The sequence below is a fragment of the Nelumbo nucifera genome, chromosome 5 (assembly GCF_055504915.1).
Source record: "Nelumbo nucifera cultivar China Antique chromosome 5, China Antique-T2T, whole genome shotgun sequence".
NCBI classification, from domain to species: Eukaryota; Viridiplantae; Streptophyta; class Magnoliopsida; order Proteales; family Nelumbonaceae; genus Nelumbo; species Nelumbo nucifera.
This window is the reverse complement of record NC_142653.1, coordinates 28,221,851-28,232,404: the sequence shown is the minus strand read 5'-3', so window position 1 is coordinate 28,232,404 and position 10,554 is coordinate 28,221,851. Positions and strand designations below refer to the sequence as shown.

The window sequence follows — 10,554 nt, the reverse complement described above, 5'->3', positions numbered from 1 at the left end:
TTGTATCCAAGTTACGTTTCTTGCTTTAATGATCAAATTATGCTTCTCTTTGGAAAATTCAGAAATAGTCCTAATTCTCCTCTTTTTTCGCAGTAATGGGTTGACAAAAAACCCAAATAAACAAGAAAAAATAACAAATCAGCACTGAAGAAGATAAGCGCTGACCTTTCTTCTCCATTAAGGAAAGGGAGAAGAAAAGAAGCACGTCCGTCCTGGAGGAGTTATCATTTGATCTTCCAAAAGTTAATGACGGGAAATAAATGTCATTTTGAAAAAAAATAATAATAATAAGGGATATACTTTTGTCCTAGATGTCAAGTTGCAATAGATGGAGCTCCATAAGCTATTCAAAGAGGCTGCCCCATTTCGTGTGTGGAATTGACACCGATAACAACACCTTCTGGCTGTCTCCTATTAGATGGAAGACCCGAATTGCCATGCCATTGATCACGTGGCTATACTTGTATGAAGTGCTCACGACTTGTAACTACAAAAACATAACAAACCCAAAAGCTTCATCAACTACCAAAAAAACGTGGAAACAAGGAAGCACATCTTTACCTTTTCTAGTCTTTCAAGGGTTGTGTAAAAGAGAACCTAGGTTGGTCGCTAGGGAAGTATATTCATGTTTGATTTTCAATATGTGCACTGCACACAAAGTTGAGATGGTGTGCACTGGCATAGATGGAGGGAAAAAATATTCAGAATTCATGTAAAACAACATAAAGTTGAATCCTTAACTATATTCTAAAAGATTCCAGCACCCCATCAGTTGGTCAAGAGACATCTTTTGTAAACCTAAGCTTTCATGTGCATATAGAATAAGTCAATCATGATGCTAACTAATTAACATGGGCAAGTGTCATTGACTAGCTTTCTGTTGATCTAATCCAAGGGGGAAGGGAACTCTATCAAATCATTTCAAGGCAAATTCACCAAAATTTCCCCTCAACTATCTCACAATTACTAAAACTTTTAACTGAAATGGCATTTTTAAAATCTCCTTTTTTGTCAATCAACAGTTAAATGTTGTTCATTCACCAACTTACCTGTCTTTAAAATGTTTTTAAATATACAAAATTACTCTTCAGTTATTGCAAAGCTAGGATTATCCACATCTCCTGCCTAAAGTTGAAGAAACAATATTAGGATAAGAGAGTGCTGCTGATACAACGGGAACTCTTTTCTTGCAATCAAGTTTTTGAGCTTGCTAGGTACAATTTTTGTAAAAAAATATGGCATAGGATTTTGAGATTTCTTCACATGTACAAAATGGGGAATCAACCTGATTTTCTCCAATCCTGTCAAACTAGGATCAGACCAAACAATAGTATCAAAACTTTCTGTGTTTGATAAGTTCTATATTTACCAAGAAATAGGCTATGAAGAGGTTTGAACCTGGATCTTTTTACATGTAAATCAAAACAAGAACCATTGAGCCAATGATAATTAGATTGTGGAACATTATATATGGAGAGTATACATACTTGTTTGTCATAAAATTGCTATAGAAGAGATTCAAACCTGGTTTGATGAGGGCCTGAAGTATATTAATGATGTTGGAGCAGCCATCCCTTGCAGGCAATCTGGAAGTCCTGAAATGAGGACAAGTTTAAGGGAGTCTCAATGTGCCCATTGGATGTTATCGGGATTCAGGAATAATATGTGTTGCACAAATGCTACCTTGAGCCCAGTCTGGAGGTGCCCAATTCACAGCCTAATGGTCGAATGCCATGTTGGACCCCCTTCCCTTGGCACGGATGGTGCAAAGTAAATTGCAATGCAGTCTATGTGAAAGAAGCTAGCACCAACTTCCTTGGTTGTGTGGTCAGAAATGATGCTGAGGATCTTTTAATGGCAAAGGGTTGGGTGACGAAGTGCAATAACCCAAAGACTGCTAAATTAATAGCCCTGAGAAATGGAATCAGACTGGCAGTGGATTTTGGACTTCCTAGAGTGGAGTTCGAATTGGATTCCAAAGAAGCGGTAACAGACATTGAAGTGGGGCAGAAGCATCAGATGGATTACGACTACAATCTAGTAGCAGACATCAGACAAGAGAGTGCAACTATAAGAAGATACTCTTTCACAGCTATCAGAAGATCGGCCAACCAAGTGGCCCATGAGATCACTGTGAACGAAGACATCACCCAACTCAGTTTTGTAATGATGGACTTGTTTACATCCATGGCTGGAGTTTTTCTCGCAAATGACTATGCTCTGATTAATGTACCCACCGTAAAGTTTTTGTTTAATGAAATTACTTGCTTTGTTACCAAAAAAATGAGGCTCTTGTATGAAAGAACAAAAACCATTAGGCCACAACCTATTACTGATCATATTGATGTCATGGGTCACTGTGTTAACCCAGTTGTTAGACCATTTGACCCATGACTTGCATTCTACTTTTGTGTCCAATGTAAGTCTGATAACACTGCTTTTCTCTGCATTTATGGGATGAATGTCATCTTCTCCAACAATGGCAGCTATCTTCTTCAATTAGCGTGCATGTTTTTGGGTATTTAGGTAATTCACAATTGTTCAATTGACAAATGACTGATTTTTTTATCATTCATTCACAAAAAATAAAAAAAATAAAAACTCCCAAAGTAGTGCCAAATCAACTAACATAGAAGGTTTTAATTAATTATCAAAGAACAGGGGAAATCTTGGTAATTATCAAGTAGTTGAACAAAGTATAGTGAAACAGAAAATTTCAGCCTAATCTACAACCAAGTTGGCTTAAATTAAAATCTTAGGCATATATACTCTTGCCCAATCCCAAGCCCAACTTAGGAACATAAATGCAAAACATTATATTTCATTGCTTGTGCAAGCAGAAGTATAAACAGTTTAAGTGACTGGTTTAAAAGTTAATTTGAATTTGTAAAGGCATGAGTTCAAGGCTAACCCAAACCAACACAGGATGAAGAGTCAGTATAGTAAGACTAGGATCAACCTCAGATCAGAATTTTTGGGATACTGATTTAGGATAGTGTTACAAGTTGAGTATTCGGTCCACAAGGTTGGCATTGAGTTGGCTCTTCTTAAACTACCTAAACCACTCAAGCTTTAAACCTAACAAGAACTTATTACAATGGTATGAAGTTTAATTACTTCCGTAAATCAGTTCTAAATGGTGCAGTTTTCCTTAACATAATATTAAGTTATTGATGAACCAAATCAGTTTCAGCAAACCACTTAATAAATAACAATACATCTTATCCTAAAGTTCAAGCAATAAATTATAATAGAATCCCATTCTTTCCCATTTCTAGCCTTTGATGTTGGACCTATCCTGCCATACCTATAATATCACCAAATGTTAAGCTTCAAGTTGCCTCCACCTTCCAATGCTTCTTTCCATTACTTGTAAGGATTTTTCTGCTTACACTGCACTAGTAGTTATTGTCACAATCAAAAGGAGTGTAGCAATTAGAAAAAAAAGGAAAGAAAATATCAAAACCAGTGCACTAGAAATTTTGCAACTTAAATACAATCTTATATCAAATACCATCCCACTGTCCATGAAGAGCTTAGCAAGGAATTCCAATACAAATTTGGAATCACTAAGCAGTTGTTTGGTATCGATGGCATTTATAAAATAAACGTTTTGTACGATTTTGTCTCAAAAAATGAGATAAAATCTGCTTTAAACATTCTGTACGATTTTTTTACACCTCAGCGCCATTAGGTGCCATATAAGCCAAACAGTTAAAAAAACGGTCTTGCAAATGAAAAACGTCAGATTTGGCGTTTTTTTGATAAACGGTTCTCATGATTTTCAAGAGAGCCGTTTATCTGATAAACGGTTCAACCAAATAACTTTTTAGACGTTTTTTTGTTAAACGTGTCTATGATGCTGAGGTGGCACCATTTCTCCGAAAAGCTACATTGATACCAAACACCATCTAAATCAATCTGTTCATCAAGCTTGGACAAGGTGCCAGGCAGCTGAGCCAAGACAAGAGGTGACTGCCTCAAGGTGAGGTGGAATAATTTTGCCTCAAGTGTATAGCCACAGGGTGATGTAGAAGGCATTGGCCTCAGTTTCTGAGAGGCATAAACCCTTAAACCAGTCACCTAATTTACAAAAGGCAGAGACTCAGGTTGATCAACCCTAATACAAAAAACAAAGTGTCTGAATCCTAGTTTCCGCTGGACCAGTTGCAGGATTATTTAGTTGTTGAATGAGACATATAGTGTCCATGGTGGAATTGTTGATATCCTTTGCTATAATACATACTTTAACAGGATTCCATATTTGATCCCTCTTTTAGTCAATACTTTATCTGCTTCCTAGTTAACTCAATTGGCATTAATGTTGATTTTTGCTTTTTGAAAACTTAATTCTCTCACAGGCTCTTGTTAACTACTTAAGAAAGTCACATTCTAATAGCATCAAACATTTGAACTGATCATCAATTCTTTTGCACCTCACTAGTTTTTTTTTTTTTTCTTGATAATTTGCACTTCATTAGATATCACTCATCAGTGATTTCAAGAAATTACAACTTCCTCTGTTTTTTTATTTGACCAGTAACTACAACTTCCTCTCTTAGACACATGTTACATCTCTATTACACACAAAAATAAATAAATAAATAAAAACATTGGTTGGTCCTTATCACCTGTGCACTGAAAGCTAGTAGCACCTCATATCTCTTATGATGCAGGTACCATTGTTATTACACAGCTCCACTAGCAATCAACTTTGTACTGTAGAAGGCTGATTAGCCCATGTTCACTCAAACAATCATCTGTCCAACCCGATAGAGAACAAAGGTCTTTAGAACTCTTGGACTAGTTCTTGTAAATGCAATGAGTTAACTCAATTTAGTTGACTCTTCTCACCTACAAGTGTAACTTAATTATGGATTACGAAGGAATTCTAGTAGAAAGAAATTCACACTGAAATGATTGATACAATCTCTAGTTGAAGGTACAATGACTTCGATTTTGCAAAATTTTCTGTACTTTCCTAATTTTTCAATCCGCATTTTAAGATTGTTTATGTAATTTGATATCTATGTGGTTCTGTCCCCAATGTCATGAGTTTTGGAAGATGACACATCAGGGCCTCTAGACATCTAGATACCTGACATATGTTCCATGTACCAGGATACCAGTCCAAACATTGCAAAAACAAGGACATTGAGCACTAATAGAAGATTCTTGGTTTTAGGTCTGCAAATTTTGTACCCAACAGGAGTTGGAACCCAGTAAAATTAGTTCCTTGACAAATTGGTTATACTGCAATAAGAAGGATGCAAAATCAAAATTTTATGTTACACTGTATTTAACTTTCACTTACGACACCCATAAGAAGTGATCTGTTGCAAGTTGAAGGGGCTAGAAGGGGTAGGGGTAGACCAAAAAGGATATGGGTCAAAGTATTAAGAAATTATTTAAGAGCTAATAATAACAATGGATATGGCACTAAACAGAACAGAAATGGTGAAACAGGATTCATGTAGCAGACCCCATATAGTTGAGATAAGGCTTGAATGATGACGATGATGATTATATTTAACTTTCACATGTTAGGTTCTGTACATTGCATTTGTTCTGCTGTCTTCATGTTGCAAACTTGCAAATTAGTCTTTCTGCTTCCTCTCCTTCCTCATTGTTCTGTACATTATAGTTGTCATTGTAACATTTAAGATTAATAATTAAAAAGTTGTAAGATTTAGCATTTTGGATAAATGCACTAGATTAGGGGATTAACAGACACACATGGGCTAGTTGAGGCTTCTTTTTCCCTTTGTTTTCAAGATCTGCAACAGAATTTAAATAAGGACACAAACAGAACCTTAGGTGGTTAGAGATTTGACTTTTTCTCTCAACAAATCACGAGAGTTTTATATAGTTTTCTATTTCTATCTTTACATTTAAACTTCTATAGTTTTATATCTGGTCATATTTTAGATTCCTTTCAAATGAAGAAATATGACAAGAAAACAAAATGTGAGATATGATAAATAATATGATTTTTTCATTTCCTTTATGAAGCTTTGGTTACATGAACATAACAAGCAAAAAGAATAACAACCATTTTTTTCTAGTTTTTGTTTTAAATTTTTCTGCATGAACAATACTGACTATTAAATTAATATACATAAAACATGTAGAAGGGAGCTATAATCTTAAACACTCTTATTTTAGACCTAAATAGAGAAGTCTATTTCACTGTACAATTACTTGAAAAGAATATATGTGCGTATCAAAAGATATAAGCAAATTCATATTTATGGAATGACGTAAACAGGATTAGAGCAATTCACTTTTGTTTGAGTGAAGCAGGTAAAGACATAATAAATCCACAACCACAAGGAACACTTATAGCAGCATACCTATAAGAAACTCAGAGATAAGTTAACAAACAAGTTACAGGTGCATGCTTTTCATCTTATAGCTGGGACATTTAAGCTGCTGAAGACAATTATTCCTTTTATAACTAACTAAAATAATTCAAACAAAAAATGGAGAAAGGACACAAACTACAATGTTGATACTCTACTGTTGTAGGCATATCAACTTAAAACTTTCAATTCTGTTTGTGTAGGAGATTAACAAATACCGTTGTCCAAAGGGCAATTTCTTAAAGTACCCCTATTTAGGAAATTGACTAACTCAATCCTTACAGTTTACATGTAACATCACGTGATTGATATATTTTCTAAAAATTCCTAAAATACCTTTTCTAACAAATTGTGTAAGTCCCTTTCCTAATTTTGTCTGTTACACTTGGAATAGCGGCAGAAACTGGCTTAGGTTTATTGGCATTTTCAGAGATGGAAACAATACTCCAACTTCTTGGTTCAGCTGCACTTGTTCAGTTTGTCAGCAAGAAACTATTGTTTGCAGAAGACAGAAAGGTAACATTAAAACAAGTCGACAAGTTCTTGAACACTAAGGTAGCTCCCAAGGAGCTCGTTGACGAAACAAAGCAAATTGGGAAGGCTCTTCAACCATCACCTATAGATAACATCATAACAAGGCTCTACTGGCACCTGTGGAAAGAGCACCCGATACTGTGAAGATGGCTGAAGCTGTTCCAGAGTTGAATAATGAGCCAAAATTAGGAAAAACTGCAAAACCTAGTCAAGAGGTCAATTCAGTACCCCAAACAGATGATAAAGCAGAATCAGTTCCAGGACTGTCAAGATCACTCTCGCCATACCCATATTATCCAGATTTCAAGCCTCCAATACCACCTTCCCCCTCGCCACCCTAAAATTTTGTTGCAGTGTGAGATCCAGGAATATGTTTCTGCAATAGACAAACTGTCTGACCCGGAAATACCAGAAGCTACTCAGCAATTGACGAGCCTTTCCGACAGAACAATTTCATTGTGCAAACACAGATCTAGGCAACCCACGACCAGAGGCCAAGTGTTGTTGGCTGGCCTCAATAACATGATATATACATTCGGCACGGACCCAGAGGGAGAGTCTACAAGAGTGAATCAACAGGAAAGTGCGGAGCAAATTACAGTTCTTGAAAATTTTCATCAATTGGGTTTTGAGGAATAGTGGAGGGAAAATTCAAAATTCGTTTTTTTCCATTAGTGCTTAAGTAAGATGTCAATTATCAGAAAATTTGGGATAATTTTAAGACAATATGTATACAGTAAGGGTATAATAAATTTCCTAAACCATAGGGTACTCTAAGAAATTTGCCCTTCTGCAAACCAATACCATAGAACAGGCTATCATCCATATGTATGCCCCCGTCATTTGATAATTTTTCATCAAATCAGTTCATTCAAGGAAACACTTTTTACAGTGCACGCTTCCATGAATTAAGTCAAGCTAGAACATACGCCATAATACACGAACTAATTGGGTGCAGAAAAAAATAAAAAATAAAACTCTCCATCGGAGGTTGACAGCTCTATGCTACATCATTACTGGATACCAGATGATTGAACCATGATAATGTTCACAGGCGAGTGCATCACTGTGGAGAAGCATTAGATTTGAACCAGTAGTGGAATTGACTGAACAGACTGAACATCCAAAAGGGCTAAGTATTTCTGTTTCATAATATCAATACTCGTATTTCATTCCTCTTAAGTTGGGCAAAGCAGTCACCCAAAAGAAGGTTGGTTGGGAAAGCTTTTCCATTGAAATAGTTGCTGACAAAATTAGTCCAAAATTCGATTGACAATAAAATAAGGAAATCAAAACTCACATCAAAATCCAAGTAATTTGTGATTCTAATAAATTATATCTAAATGGGAATAGGTAGGAAAAGCTTATCTAATGTACTGCAAAGCCAAACACAAGGATCAAGAGTAGCACTGTTTGAAAAATCCCCGCCTAAACCCTAAGAAGAGGTCTCCAGAAGATCGGTCACTTCGACGAGCGAGAATTTGACCTTGGAACTTTTGTCGTGGAGAATTCTGTGGCAAAGTAGGGGCAAAGCAGACAAGTAAACTCTGATTTGCAGTGCAAAGCAAAATCTGAAATAAAGAGTATATCAGAATTTACTCTAAACGCATTTGCAATCTTATACTGTTAACTCAGAAGTCCAGAACAAATGAAATTGCACGGAAAATAATGAAATGAACAACAGGTCCAAGACTGAGCAGTAACCTTTCCGGCCTAAGTAATAAGTATGGCTGGGGGGTGCTCAGTGCTCACGGTTCGGTCGCGGCCTTTTTTTATAGACTTAACCGGTCTTTCGGTTTTTGGAAAATCGAAAACTGAAACAGAATCGAAACCAGTCGATTAATCGTTTGATAAATTCGCTTTTTGATCAGTTCATTTTTTTTTTCATTTTTTTTGAATTTACAATATCTATATCTATCTACTAATAAAAGAATCAATAGTCTTATTTTCTGGATTTTTCATTAGACATTTTTACCCTTTAGCTAAGCAATATACAACCAGCATAAAAAGGGCATATATGTCTTTTATTCGTACTTCAAAAACCACTCACTTATAACAGTTAAAAAACTGCCTACCTATAATAATGTTGCTTAATCATCTCAACTAAACTCATATTTTCAACCATATTTTTCTTGATTTTCCAACACCATGTTCCATATAATAATGATGCTCTTATGACTATCTTATAAAACTTCTCAATTTGTCTTAGGGGTTGTTTGATAACAGCTAAAGTTGTTGAACTAAACAACTTATTGCTTTATCTTTTAGTGGATAAAATAATTAAATGATAAAATATTCAAAAGTATAGTAATCTATCCAACTTCAGCTTCAACCATTCATGAGCTCACAATTTCCTTAAAGACTTGTTCTCTAAAAGACGTAGCAATAAGCTTTTTAGTTAGCTTCTTCATATCTTATCAAATGGTGTCTTACCTTAGTGGTATTAACTAGATACATAGTACACAAATGCACCTCTCCCTCTCCGGTTCAACCACTGTTCACTAATTTTGTGTGACACCATCTTTTTTTTTTTTTTATTTCTCCATCATTATATATGATTATCTAAGGTATTGGAAGTGGTTAGTTTCGGGTATCGGTTTTTTTGATAGGTAATTATTAACTATATTAATTGGTGATTGAAGAGTATATGAAATATGTACAATGGATAATGTGCCAAGAACCTCAAAAGTATGAAGAAAATTGTTCTTTTATTGCCACCCCTCCCCCCAATTAACACATTAAAGAAGGCAATTTCATTTCTTTGTTATAGAGGTGCTTTGTTATGCCTCATTTATTACAATTTTTGCCTTCATATTTGGTGACTATGATTACCATAGAGGAAGACCTGAATCTTATTACTTGTTGGTGAATTATCACTATGGTGACTCAATCATACTTGCAATTTCAGGAATAAATCTGAAACGGTTATTCAAGATTCATTAATTTGAAAATTTGTCCTTCTTTGTCACAAAGCATTATTCAAGATCTCTCTCTTACTTGAACAATTGAACCTCCATTCAAACCTCCTTTTAATTTGTCATACTTTAATCATTATCATGACAACCTCCTACGTGCAATGCACGTGCACACTTACTAGTATATATATATATATATATATATATATTGTTTTATAGAAAATAATATATATAATAAAAATATTATAATTATTAATTTTTATAATTCTTATTTTTTAAAATATCAAATAAAAAATATTTTTATATATAATTTTTTATTTTTATAAAATATTTTTTCTCAAAATCAAGCTCGAGCCAAGCTGAGCTTGAGCTTATGAATTTTTTACTCGAGCCGACTCAAGCTCAAGGTTCTGGCTTGAATTGAGCTCGAGCTCAAGCTCGAGCCTCGTCCTATTCGGCTCGTCTCGGCTTGAATCCATCCCTTCCCAAAACTTTCATTTGCAATAATAAGACCACCTTGAACTTTTAGATTCCAATACTTTGCCCCTCTACAAGATTCGTATGGGCAAAAAAATGACATTTCGAAATGATGAAAATGGCAGGGCAAAGCACATTATCTCTTTTTCACCTACCTTGATTCTAAACCCTAATTGAATAAGATGCACATTGCAAAGAAAACGAAATGTGATAGAGCAGCATGTCATAATGACATCGTTAACTTCAAAGTCTTAAATTGGGCCCCC

General features: G+C 35.1%; 1 long non-coding RNA gene across 4 annotated transcripts; it reads right to left on the bottom strand.

The window, feature by feature from the left end:
• On the bottom strand, nucleotides 1–8,676 carry LOC104607587 (uncharacterized). Of its 4 annotated transcripts, none has more exons than XR_016076592.1 (5): nucleotides 8,601–8,676; nucleotides 4,632–8,467; nucleotides 3,308–3,393; nucleotides 1,525–1,595; nucleotides 1–487 (listed from the first exon to the last, which is right to left on the bottom strand). It is a non-coding gene; the product is annotated as an uncharacterized LOC104607587 (long non-coding RNA). The 4 variants fall into 4 exon arrangements; XR_016076594.1 differs by having other exon boundaries at nucleotides 4,632–8,407; nucleotides 8,601–8,631; XR_016076593.1 differs by having other exon boundaries at nucleotides 4,632–8,407; nucleotides 8,496–8,607.
• Between the last annotated feature and the right edge of the window lie 1,878 nt (nucleotides 8,677–10,554).